Below are 14,309 nucleotides of genomic sequence, written 5' to 3' on the forward strand. Positions count from 1 at the left end.
AAACTCCATTATTATTATTATTATTATTATTATTATTATTATTATTATTATTATTATTATTATTATTATTATTATTATTATTATTATAAACACCCATATACAAACATGGAAAAAGAAATTTAATCAGCAATTACAGACCCAAAGCAATATTAGCAATTATCAATCAAATTATGGAGGGATCATACTGAAGAAACTCACAGCATACACTGAGATCTTTAATATTATCCCCAAAACACAATATGGTTTTCAGAAAAATAAGGGAACAACATCTCTCTTGGAAGACTTTACAGGCGTAATTAATACCGCCTTAGACAAAAACAAAATTGCCATGGTAGTCTTTATTGATCTAACTAAAGTATTCGATACACTTACACATCAAACCTTGTTAGAAAAGCTGATGCATGTTGGAATAGACGGGTCTCTGCACAGGTGGTTTACAAACTACCTTCAAAATAGAAACATATCACACGTATAGGGTCAAACCGAAGCAGAGAGCTACTAGTAACCTGTGGAGTACCAGAGGAAGCTGTACTCTCCCCAACTCTATTCAACATTTACACCCAAGATATTAATCAGCTACCACTCAAAGGTAAGATATTCCAATACGCAGACGATACAGCAATAATATCCATCCATAATAACGCAAGCATAGCCCAAACAAATATGCAACATGACATAAATCTGATCATAGACTGGCTCACGAAAAACTCCATACACCTAAACTCGGAAAAGACAAAATTAATGATATTCAGAAATCCACTGACTCGACCAGTTGATAACAAATATATAACCATCCAACATTCACTTTCCAACATACAAAACACACAGAACAGCAAAACCACTACACTTACTCAGGTTGAAACAATACGATACCTTGGAGTTTACTTCGATGCAGATATGAACTGGAATAGCCACATAAACCATCTACACAACAAACTCCGAACAATAAGTGGCAAACTCTACAGGTTAAAAGATATAGTTTCCATACCCCCAAAAAACACTAATATACAAAGCACTATGCTAAAATATACTAAAATACGCTATAACAACGTATGCTTTCTGCGCACCCTACAAATTAAATAGATTAATGTCGCTACAGTACAAAATGACAAAACTGATCTTTTGGGAACAAAGAGAAAACACGACCTTATAAACGTTGCAATGTCAGAACACAAAATACTGACAGCAAAATATTTATGTCACTATGCAGCTTTGCTAAAACATTATTTCGATGCCAACTACAGGACAGTTAGAAATACATACCGTATAACAAGACCTCAGACTACTAATTAAATCACATATAAATACAATAATCACTACGGAAAGGCCACGCGAAACTTCTACATCCCAGACATGATAAACAAATTACCTTTTGAATACAGAAACACCTTACAAACTACAATAGCCTGAAAAGAGCTCTAAGGAGATACTATGAACAAGAAACACGCACCCAAAATACCATACAAATTTAATGAAACACAATATATTCGTTCAGGCTTCCAGTTCAGCGATGCATCAATGCATTCCAAGTTATTGTGCGTGCGTGCGTGTGTGTATGTGTGAGTGCGCGCGCGCGCGCAAATTTCTCAATCACAGATTTCGTAGCTTCCTAACACAGAAAAAAAAACCAATTCATAATAACCAACTGGTGTCATCCTCAGATAAGCTTACATATAAGCTTCGAGGATGATAGCAAAGAAATTAGTTCTCATCCAAGATGTATCATATGTAACCAAATGCATGTAATGTACGTATCACATGAAAACCAATGTATGTAACGTATGTATTATATGTAAATCAATGTACGTAATGTAAGTAACACATGTAAACAAATGTAAGTAATGTATCATATGTAATCAAATGTATGTAATGTATATAATAACTGTAACAAATGTATGCAATGTAATAAAAAAAAATTCTTTTAAATGTAAAAAAAAAAAATTTATTATTATTATTATTATTATACATTGGAAAATTGTATAATATTAGTTCCCTCAAGATGAGCTATGGGTTAGATAATCCTGGAACCTTATTCTATAGACCAAATATTGTGTGCGTGTCATGTTGAAAATATACAAACGGATCATCTGTAATAATCATCGTTGTTAATATTATAATAATGTATGTTGTAAACAATTATTATCATTTAAAATATCTGTTATGAAATTATGTTAATTTAATGTATTATAAATATTATATATAAATAATAAAGTTTGATTGGGAAAAAAAATTATGTTCGATTTAAAAATAGCATTGCGAAAAAGTGAAATGAACGAATCAGGCATTCCTGACGCATGTTAACAGAAACTGACAATGTAAATTGTAAATCAAAATTAACTGTAAATTGGAATTGAAAAAAAATATATTAATATTACTGATTCGAAAAAATAGCAATGTTAAAAGTGAAATGAACCATTGAGCATTCGCTACTGATAACAAAAAAGTAAACTGTAAATAGAATTTGTGAATTAAAATGAACTACAGATTGAAATATAAATGTAAATGACAAAATGCAGAAAATAATTCCGTGTATATCTATATAAAATTATTCCATAACCAGTATTGTTAATAGGAAAATTCTCTCTCCCTCTCTTAACACATTAAATGAATCATTGTAAATATGCATGTGAAAAAAAATGTAAAATACATTATTAATATTATCATGTATGTATTTAAGTAAGATATTTACTTAAAAATAATGTTTAATCATTGAATATTTGTACTGAATATTTGTAGTGAACAAAAATGTAATAGTAGTAATACTTCAATTGTACATTTTTAAATGTTTTGTATATGTGAAAAGAATAATAAACTTTGCAACAAAAAAAAAAAGTATTAGTATTATTATTTATATGGGCACTCCATGGATAATCTATCTACTCACTTCCCTCTATCTATCCATATTACATAAGAATGTCCGAATTATAACTTCGAATGTCACCCAATTGTCATTTTCTTCTGATATTACTTTTTTAAAGATACGATTTCGGTGAAAAAATAATTAGGTGAGACCACAATATTGCAGTAATATTTATATACAGCACTGCAAGCAAATCTAACAAAGTTAAAAAAAAGTAATTTATGAGAAGTCGTATTCAACTTTATAGAGAATCTTTAAATATTTCAGTACTTTATTTATTAAAAATTCTGCTTTTTATATTATAATTTTGGCAATAAGTAGTGGATAATTTTCATCTCCTAGTGTGAGACCAATCTGATTGTTGGGGGAAAGCAGTGAAGTGGCTTGGAAAATAATTTGAATATTTGGTCTATAGAATAAGTTCCAGGATTATCTAACCCATAGCTCATCAACTAATATTCTAAATTTTCCAATGTATAATAATAATAATAATAATAATAATAATAATAATAATAATAATAATAATAATAATAATAATAATAATGGAGTTTCCAATCGACTTTGGTTGTTGAAACGGGTTAAAACCAGCTCTGATTCGGTCAAATTCGCCAGAATTGTGTAAAATCCAGTAAGATTTACCACTTTACCATCTTTTATTATTTTATTACAAATTGAACTTTAATTGGTAAGTAGTTGTCATTAAGAATCTTTAATTTTCGTAAAGAAGCTACTAGCTAAATCATAATGCAACCGTGGAAGATACTTAGCACCGTCTCTTGATGCTAAAGTGCTAAGCGGTGGCTGAATTAATCTAAAATGCAAGCGTATTTTCTTCCCCCTCCATATCATTGGAAAATGAATTTGTTGAAAGCATCAACGCGAGCGTGTGCAGAAAGATGCAAACTGGTAAGACGGAGCAAGGAAAACGTTGAGTTGATCCAAGCCATTAAAATGGTCAAATGTCAAGATAATGGTGATAGTTTTCTTTAATATGTAATATCTAGTGGATCCCATATTTCTTTCCTTGTCAGTACATGAAGCAAATGTCTATTAGTTCTCCAAGCTGTTCTGCAGCGTACGAGATTGGCTACAATTAGATGGAAGTGCCTTCAAAAATGATGTTCAGATACTTCATTTGTTTCACTTCACGTCCAAGAATTCTTGGACGTTCAAGCAGAGCATCCTCATGGCTTCCTCACATGCCTTATTCACAAGATATATCAGCAACTGCAACTTCTTCCTCTTCTTCTGGATGAAAAGCACCGTGAAGAGGGTAACTGATTTCAAGACATCGTTCATATACAACAGAATACACCGAATATATTTGAATTACACGTGCACTGTTGTGTTATAAGTCTTGTGACCTCTCGTGTGTGGTGTTTTTTTTTAATAATCAGTCAAACTTTATTATTATTATTCACACATAATATTTACAATATATACTTGCACACTAACCTGCATACAGGTGTTAACACGTATTGCTAACATTTTTTTAAATTATATATTTTTTGCACATCAAGTACATGTAGATAATTACATACATATAATTTTTATTACATATGATACATACATTACATACATGTGATTACATATGATACAACATTGCATACATTTGTTTACATATGATACATACTTGACTACTTATTTTTCTTTTAAAAAATTCAATCCTTTTTTTTAATTAAAATTGTGATTAATATTGTGATTACATATTTACAACATAAGATTACCTGTTTATAACAGGTTTAATTCTGTTTTTTTTTAATCTTGGATAAGATGTAAATTCTCAACTTTCATCCTCGAAGCTTATATGTAAGCTTATCTGACGATGACACCAGTTAGTTATTATTTATTGGTTTGTTTGCTGTGTTGGGAAGTTACGAAATCAAACCTACGTTTAATAGGTTTGATTTCAGCTGCAGCTGTTGATTGTGAAATTCGCGCATCCACGCACGCACGCACACGCACACACACACACACACACACGATAACTTGGAATGCCTTGATGCATCGCTGAACTGGAAGCTTGAACGAATATATTGTGTTTCGTTAAGTTTGTATGGTATTTTGGGTGCGTGTTTCTTGTTCGTAGTATGTCCTTAGAGCTCTTTTCAGGCTATTGTAGTTTGTAAGGTTTGTGTATTCAAAAGGTAATTTGTTTATCATGTCTGGGATGTAGAAGATTCGCGTGGCCTTTCCGAAGTGATTATTGTATTTATATGTGATATAATTAGTTGTCTGAGGTCTTGTTGGCATCGAAATAATGTTTTAGCAAAGCTGCATAGTGACATAAGTGTTTTGCTGTCAGTATTTTGTGTTCTAGAGTATATAAAGTCGCTATTGTCTCTTTGTTCCCAAAAGATCAGTTTTATCATTTTGTACTGTAACCACATTAATCTATTTAGTTTGTAAGGTACACAGAAAGCATACGTTGTTATAGCGTATCTTAGTATATTCTTATCTAGCGTATCTTAGTATCTGGAATATTAGTGTTTTAAGTGTATTGGAACCATGTATTTTAACCTGTAGAGTTTGCCACTTATTGTTTTCGGAGTTTATTGTGTAGATGGTTTATGTGGCTATTCCAGTTCATATCTGCATCGAAGTAAATTCCAAGGTATCGTATTGTTTCAACCTGAGTGATTGTAGTGGTTTTGCTGTGTTTTTTATGTTGGAAAGTGGATGTTGGATGGTTATATATTTGTTATCAACTGGTCGAGTCAGTGGATTTCTGAATATCATTAATTTTGTGTTTTCTGAGTTTAGGTGTATAGAGTTTGTGGTGGGCCAGTCTTTGAGAAGAATTTATGTCATGCTGTATATTTGTTTGGGCTATGCTTGCGTTATTATGTATGGATATTATAGCTGTATCGTCTGCATATTGGAAGATCTTACCTTTGAGATGTAGCTGATTAATATCTTGCGTGTAAATGTTGAATAGAGTTGGGGAGAGTACAGCTCCCTGTGGCACTCCACAGATTACTGGTAGCTCTCTACTTCGGTTTGACCCTATATGTGTGATATGCTTTCTATTTTGAAGGTAGTTTGTAAACCACCTGTGCAGAGGCCCATCTATTCCAACATGCCTCAGCTTTTCTAACAAGGTTTGATGTGTAAGTATCAAATGTATCAAATGCTTTAGTTAGATCAATAAAGACTACCATGGCAATTTTGTTTTTGTCTAAGGCGGTATTAATTACATCTGTAAAGTCTTCCAAGAGAGATGTTGTGCCCTTATTTTTCTGAAAACCGTACTGTGTTTTGGGGATAATATGAAAGTTCTCTGCATATGCTGTGAGTTTCTTTAGTTAATAATAATAATAATAATAGATAACGACAACCCACTCCTGACCATATTAGATGAGATTCATTGAAAAGTAGACCATCTTTGCTAGCAACAAGAGGATCGCACTTTGAAGGAGATTATGTGACTATTAAATTTTATGCTAAACATTCCATTTTGGATCCTTTTTTTATTAAGTTTCACATGTTGAATAAAAATGTTCTTTCACCAGCAAGCTCAGTTACTTGTAGTGACTTCGTTTTCAAGATCATCTTCGCCTTTGTCTTCTTCCCTTTCTTTTTCTCTTTTGTATCCAGTTCTATTCCTATTTATGTTTATCTGTTTCTATTCATAAATATTTTATCCTAATACCTTGATCAGTTAAATTCACTTTCATTTCTAATTTACATCTTTAAGGTTCTTTAGTATATTCACTGTATGCTAATAAGATAATAGCAGGTGCACATTCAATTATTCTTAATTTTTCATTTTTAATTTGTACTGGACACTTTTCGATTTTTATTTAATTCTTTTATTATTTCATCTATCTCTAAGTTAAATAAAGGAAGAGGCTTAAGGAGTCCCCTTGTCTAATTCCTTTCGTTTTTTAATTTCTTCAGTCTATCCTTGTTCTGTAGTTATTATAGAACTTTTATCTGTGTATTCTTAATTAGTTCTGAAATGTGATTTCGTAATTTCTTTTTAATGTGGTAATTTAATAAACCTGATCGACATAAATCACTCACAAATAACGTCTGGAATTCTTTATTTCAGCAGCTTTTCAAAATAAGAGATAAATTATCGAATACAAGAAAAATATGTCTGAGGTCAGATCTTTTTGTCTTTAAGAAGAACTTTAAGAAGTTCTATTAATCCGAAGTAAATAAAAAGAAAAAAGTGAACAAGCATCATTTTTTGTAGATTCACCCATGAAACATTGTAAACCTATAAGTATATTATCATGAGCATACTACGAGTGGATTAAGGATTATATAATCCGCAAACTCTGCTCTATAAATCAAATGGAACTTGAAACTGTTTCAATTCAGGTAGTGGTCCTCCACTGGATGTTGAAATTCCTTTTACATCTAAAGGCATCATGAACATCTACATCCGGGGTTAAAATCGAACCTGTAGTCTGTTAGTTAGATAGCAAGTACGCTATCCACTCAACCAAACAGGCTGCTATACATTAGCCAGCTGTGCATTACCACCGAGTAACCAGATGAATTTAGTTGTGTTTTTTTTTTCTTTTTATATCTCATTAAGTTGCAAGACGGGGATGGGGGAGGCGAGAGGAAGATGGACGAAAAACTAAAACAATAATATTTGTGCTAGAGATGGAGAAACATTAGACTCAAAAAACCCGTAACAAAATTTGAAGGAAAAAAAATCCAATAGCCAAAAATTTTAATCTTCAGTAAGAATAAAACCATTATTAAGAACAAAGCTTTTAATGAAATAAAATCATAAAATTTTGTTGAATTTATTGCCTACATTTAAAATAGATATATTTAAGTACATGCAATAAATTGTATCGGTTAGGTTAGGTTAAAAATAATAGAATAATATTTTAAAAAAAAACATTCATCATTCAATGTATTTTAAGAGTATTTCCATTGCGTCAATATCTTCAAATTGTCGCAATGTCTATTTGTCTACTAAAAAACGCATCCAGTAGCTAAAAACAAGGCATTTTTAGTATGAGAATCACCAGTTTAAAATGGGTAGCAATACAAGCAGTATGGGGCCAACAATTGCGAAAATCTACATTCAGTGATATTTTTCATACATGTTACTTTTCTTTATTGTGTTATAACGATAACGTATCCAAACATATAGCATTAATATTAATAAATAAAGGGAGCTTTATCTTTATTTATGTAATCTTATCAATGTTTAAGAGTAAATATTGTTCCCGCATGACTTACTCAATCTAGAAAATGAACCAATTCCTATTTCTGTATGAAAAATTAGTTTTAGACTGTCTTCAGTCAATTTAATTCTTCAGTCTCACCAGATGGTTACTGAAGTGCATTTCTACACTTACCGCGGAATAAGTTAACATACGGGCGATGGCTCAATGCCATTATTAACAACGATATGCCACGGAGATCAAATATCATACTTATCTCCTTTTTTACCTCACTAAACTCTAAAAATAAATGCACACAACAGAGTAATTCTACTTCTACGTTATTGCAATATGCGACCTAACAAGATGGATTTTATTGGGGTCACACAAACGACGAAAACTAAAAAGAAAACGAGCAAGCTAAACGCACCAATTGAACGAGCTATTTCCGTAGAAACCCTCGAAGATACAAAAATAAAGAGAGAGAGAGAGAGAGAGAGAGAGAGAGCGATTTCCTGTTATATGAGAAAAGGTACTTACAAAATCAGTAAATAAAATTTTAGTTAAATAGTTGGTCACCAGACGGCAATGCTTTTCTCTTTTCACTACCATATTGTTGTACACGTTGATGATGTAAGATAATTGTCAGCATGACCACCTTTTGCAATCGTGCTTCTGGTAAATAAATGTTTCAGTTATGGAGAGTCATGCAGTGCGAAGAACCGTTAATCTAGATACTAGGTTGTCAATCACCATCTCCGAGAGGTCCGCATTTTGAAACAGTTGCCCGCAGCCTGCACTGTGGTTTTACGGTCGCCGTCTGCCTGGGATTCCAGCGATGCATGTGGTCTAACTAAATGTAACGCCTAAAGATGTAAGAATGCGAAAGGAATGTCGTAGCAATTTCACTAAAAGGATGCTAATCGAGCATTCTTGCGCAGGAAATTAGAAAGGGGTGATTTCGTCAGTAGAAGAAATCCCCTCGAATTGTAACAAACGTAAACATTTCGGTAACAATTACTCATCGGTGGAGAAACTGTAGACTAAGCTTATTGTCACCGGGCGAACACTTGGAACGGATCCAGACAAAATAATAGTACGTTGTGCCGGTGAGGTGTTGGAAGTTTAATTTCACAGTCTTTAAAATATCATTCTACTTGTTGTAAAGTACTAAACACAATCTCACAGCAGCTGTAATGTGAACCTGCCTCGGGCTCTATATTCGGAGCTTGTACGTTGGTGATCCGATGCATGGCGTCCAAAATTATAGAGCATCAACGTCAGAACACAAACGGAATTTTCCTTAATTCTCCCCTCCAAATTATCTTAATATTAACCTAAAAATAATGATGATCATACTAAATTAATGTCTTTTGGTGTAGAGCCTTTCCCGAATTTGTTTAATATACAGCCAGACAGAGGATTAATAGCCTGTGTCTGGTACGCCTTCTCAACCATGAACATAAATACTGATATTAGCCGATTTAACTAATATTAACCAATTTAAACGTGTTCCCTGTATTTAATTTTATTACAGTTGTTTTCTAATACGAAAGAAGAACTTAATTATTATAAAGTACGTGCGTGCGTGGCATTATACCATATAATTAATTCTTAATTTATTTCCTATCATGGATCGTAGAAACATTAAGACTATATTTCATGATGACTCTTTTATTAAAATAATGATATCTGCCAGTAAGTTAATAAACATCCGAAACAACTGCAGTTTTCCTTATATAAATTCATGAGGAAAGAGAAAAAAATAAAAGACAGGAGTTTCTTATTCATTGTACTCATACATGATGTAAAATTAACTGTCAAAAACTATGACTGAAAAAATTAAATTATTTTAGTTACGCAATCAACAATCGATTTTTGCTCGCCTTAACTAAAATGTTCGCTTTTGTCTTTTTGCATCACATTTTAGACAAATGAAGAAATCAAATTACTATTCGTCCATTGTCTGGAGCAGAAAGGATGTGACAATGAGACTGCTCATTGACTCGAACATGGGAAGATAACAAGAATTCAAATTAGAGATGAAGCAGCAAAAATAAAAATATAAGAAAGAGATATACGAATAAAAGGAAGACCGTGAAATTATATAAAAAATATGAGAGGAAAGAACGGAAGGAAAAAGAAAGAATAATAAAATGGCACCATGAAGCGAGTAAAAAGAAGAATAGATTGAAAACACACACACACACACACAAAAAACATCTCACTAGCAATGGACTACGATCTAACCTAGCCCTAGAAAATTCGAAATGGATTACTTCATCCAAGACTGAAATACACAACAATGTGACTTTTTTTAATTGTGATGATCACGGTATTATTATTTTCTGTTGAAAGCACATCTTGCTTTTCATATTTTAAAAGAGGAAAAGATACAACCAACATCTGTTTCAAAACCTGTGATTTCTCAATGTAAAGTTTTGATAATATGTATAGACTACAAACTTCTTCTATAATTTTTAGAATTTTAATTTAAAATTAATAAATTTGTATTAAAATTCTAAAACATTAAATTATAAATTATTATTGCAAAACTACAAGTTCAAAAATGAAATAAAAATCAGTTATTTTGTAATAAATAAATATAATAAATATACACTCTTTCGTAAATACAATAAATAAACTAGAAAAGTCAATTTGTTCTTTAGCGTAGTAAAAATATAATAAAAAAAGGGATAATAATGTGCAACACTGTCTGCATGAGACTAAGTAAACTGAGCTATTTTGCTTCCCCTTAAAGTACATTTTACTTAGGAAAGGATCAACATTACTTAGATCACGAAACGCAATAACCAGACCTCAGCAGCAAACGCCTCTTGTAAATGGCTTAGTAGGCCGTTGGAAAAAAAAATTAAAGTGCCATCAACCGGGAAAAATCTCAGACAACTGCGTGTTTTCTTCCGTATTAAAGAACTAATTAGAATTATGTGACGGCTAATGTGCAGGGATCGACTGTGCAATTGCTAACTTTGTTACTAAAATACTTCAATAGTAATTTGAAGAATTAATTTCTCCATTAAGTTCATTATCTGCTTGTTTACTGTTGTATATTTTACTTTCAAGAAATATTATTTATTTATGTTCATATTTATTCAATATCTAATATTTATGAAAAGCTAGAGGGCGCTTCCTTTAAGGAATTTTCTTGATCCTTTGGGATTACGACAGATATTGGACTTCATTGTTTGATCGAACGTAACTGAAAATGTAAAGGTAACACACGAAGGACTGCATATGTGATCGAATACTGTTCCATTACCCAGAATGCATCGCTTCGGAAAAAATTAAAGGCATTACATCATATGATCATCCAATACATGTTTTTTTGATAAAATAAGAGAGAAGCTGTAACTAACGTCTCTTGTCTGTATCAAGGACAAATATGAGCGCCCTCTACCGTTACCATGGATACATTTTGGGTATAAACGTGTCAATTAATATTTCAATGTCAAAAGCACGATGTTTTAAGCACATCGCAACCGAATTCTTTACTCACCTGCCATTACTATTCGCCCATTGTCTGGCGCAAAGGTAGGAAAGGATGTGACAATGAGACTGCTCATTGACTCCAACATGGGAAGATAACAAGAATTCAAATTAGAGATGAAGCAGTAAAAATAAAAATATAAGAAAGAGATATACGAACAAAAGGAAGACCATGAAATTATATAAAAAATATAAGAGGAACGGAAGGAGAATAATAAACTGACACCATGGAACGAGTAAAAAGAAAAAGAATAGATTAAACACACACACACACACACACACACACACACACACACACAAAATAATAATAATAAATAAATAAAAATAAAAATCTCACTAGCAATGGACTACGATCTAAACTAGCCCTAGACAATTCGAAATGGATTGCTTCATCCAATACTCAAATACACAACAATGTGACTTATTTTAATTGTGATGTTAGTTCATTGTTAAATTAAATTTAGCATTTATTGTTTCATTAACAAGGGAATTTATTAGATCTATTGATATCATTTGGATAAGATCTATTTTATCATATGATTGTTAATTGTTTTGACCAAACGCCTAAGATAATTTTGGAGGGCTTCTCATAAAAATAGTATTAAATAAAAAAACTTATAATCTGTATATTTAATGTTAATATATATAAAGAATCTTACATTTCCTACCCCTTGCGATCTAGGAAGCAAAACTAAAATAGCTAATTATCATCAAGATACCTGAATATTAATACTCTAACTAAATTTAGTAATTAAATATAAAGTTCATAAATTGCTCAGTTATATATTTGCAGATCCACATTTCTTTCTTCGGCTACCTAGGAAATATATCTTAGATAATAATAATAATAATAATAATAATAATAATAATAATAATAATAATATATTTATGTCTGTTAAATTAACAAGTATCCTACCTCTTGAGATTTTAATTCAAACCTTAATCTTGAAATTCTGACCATAATATTCATTACCGGCTCTTACCATGGGTTATTCTTCATTCTAGTCCAAAATCATTGCTTTATTCTTGGACAAGGTCTAAAAACATCAGTACCGTACTCCAACTCTGTCCGGTTGGCAGAGCCAAGTTTATACCAATCTATCATAGCATAAGGTTTCACGTGAACTTAATAATAAATAAAAACAGACTAAAAGGAGAATATCGCTTGTTTTGTAAACGAATTGAAATTTTAAAGAATCTTTTAAATTTCAAAATTTTAAATGAAATTCATTTAAAAGAAAATTTTAAATGAATCTTTAAAAAATCATTTAAAAAAATTCATTTAAACCAAAACTATACAATTATTGTTTATTAAAACATTCCATCTTATATAATTAATAACAGTAAGAGTTCTCAGAGTGAATATATTCATTTCTGATAAAATATATTTAATACGATGCTTTGAGTTAAATTTAAGCCCTAATTTACCATTTATTTTCATAGGTGTTCAATTACAAATGCATTTGAGTCCATTCACCATTGTTGTTAACAATGTCGGTATTTGTGACATCACCCTCACGTGCGCTGACGTAACAAATACTATAGGAAAACAACATTGGGTGTTTTTTTTTTTTATATACAGAAGTGAAAGGTAATATTTGAATTTAATAAATGGATACCTGTAGATAAATCAGTAATGAGAATCAAATACCTTCCCCATCCCCTGGTCCCTGAGCTAGTGCAATAGTGCTAAATCATTCCAGACTACATCATTAGGCATGTGCGCTACTCATACTACAACTTTACGAAGCTCAAAAGGGTACTTACCTAATTTCCACTCCTCCGCCAACAGTTTTTTTTTCTTCTGGATCACTTTAGGAATCCAAGCAGACAGCCGAGATGATCAGGATCAAACACCACGCACTCTATACCACCACGAGATGCGCAGAACACCATCGGCACAACTACACTACCGATACCACAGAAGTAAGGGATTTTCTCCCCACAGAAAAAAATAAAAATTGCGATCCTCCTCCTCTTCCGTATCAGGACCGAGCATGAATCGTCAGCATACTGCGATCACAGACGTACTAACATCATTAGCAGTAGAGCCGGCTAGAGGGCCCAACAGTGGGAGATAAAGGTACCTACCAGCTCGTCAGGCATGTGTGTATACTGCCCATCCAAACAGCGACCACCAGGCGATCCTGTTAGAGCGTTACTATGGTAGCTGGAGAAACGCCAAGTGCGCGTTTGAGCTGCATGGCATTACCTCTGTGAGCATGCGTAGTAGGTTCCCAATAGCTAAATGTAGTATCTCTATTTAATTCCTGTGTCTAGGTGATTCGCAGTGCCTGCTTGAGCGAGTAGTGGAACCCCCCCCCCCCTCTTACGTCTCTCTCTTCCCCCTTAAGTTGGAGTTTGCAGGCTCGTGGTTACCTACGGGCGACATACACATGATTCTGTAGATCGATAAGGCGGCGTCAAACAAGTTGTTTACACTGAATGGAGAAGCTACGCATCCAGTAGAGAAAACAGAAGATGGGGAGGAGCATCCGAGTATGTAGATGTATCCGTCTCCTCCAAATAGCTTTAATCGGTAATCTAAGAGAAATGTTGCTTCATTGTCTGAACAAACGAACAGTCGTTGTAACTTTCCCCACGAGGCGCACAACAGGAGTAACTGCAATCAAAGGTTAGCACTTCTGTACAATCTTTGCCATTTCTGGAAGAGAATGGGGTGAGTTAAGCGTGCACTAGTCAACTAACAACCGATGCTGATGAAATCCACAAAATGGCGAATATACTCAACGCTACAATCATGACACATCGGGATCACTTAATATTCAGCGACGAAACTAAACCGT

At 32.6% G+C, this 14,309-nt stretch overlaps 1 protein-coding gene across 2 annotated transcripts in view; it reads right to left on the reverse strand.

The window, feature by feature from the left end:
* The window catches only part of LOC150093807 (glutamate-gated chloride channel-like), a 228,489-nt gene extending 214,911 nt beyond the window's left edge, over nucleotides 1-13,578 (reverse strand). For both annotated transcript variants that reach the window (XM_090412550.1, XM_090412549.1), the window contains exon 1: nucleotides 13,270-13,578. The gene's annotated coding sequence lies outside the window, so the exon portion shown is untranslated. The remainder of the gene's footprint in view (nucleotides 1-13,269) is intronic.
* Between the last annotated feature and the right edge of the window lie 731 nt (nucleotides 13,579-14,309).

The sequence above is a fragment of the Typopeltis vanoorti genome, chromosome 23 (genome assembly GCF_054136105.1).
Source record: "Typopeltis vanoorti isolate ZY-2024b chromosome 23, IOZ_Tvanoo_1.0, whole genome shotgun sequence".
NCBI lineage: Eukaryota > Metazoa > Arthropoda > Arachnida > Uropygi > Thelyphonidae > Typopeltis > Typopeltis vanoorti.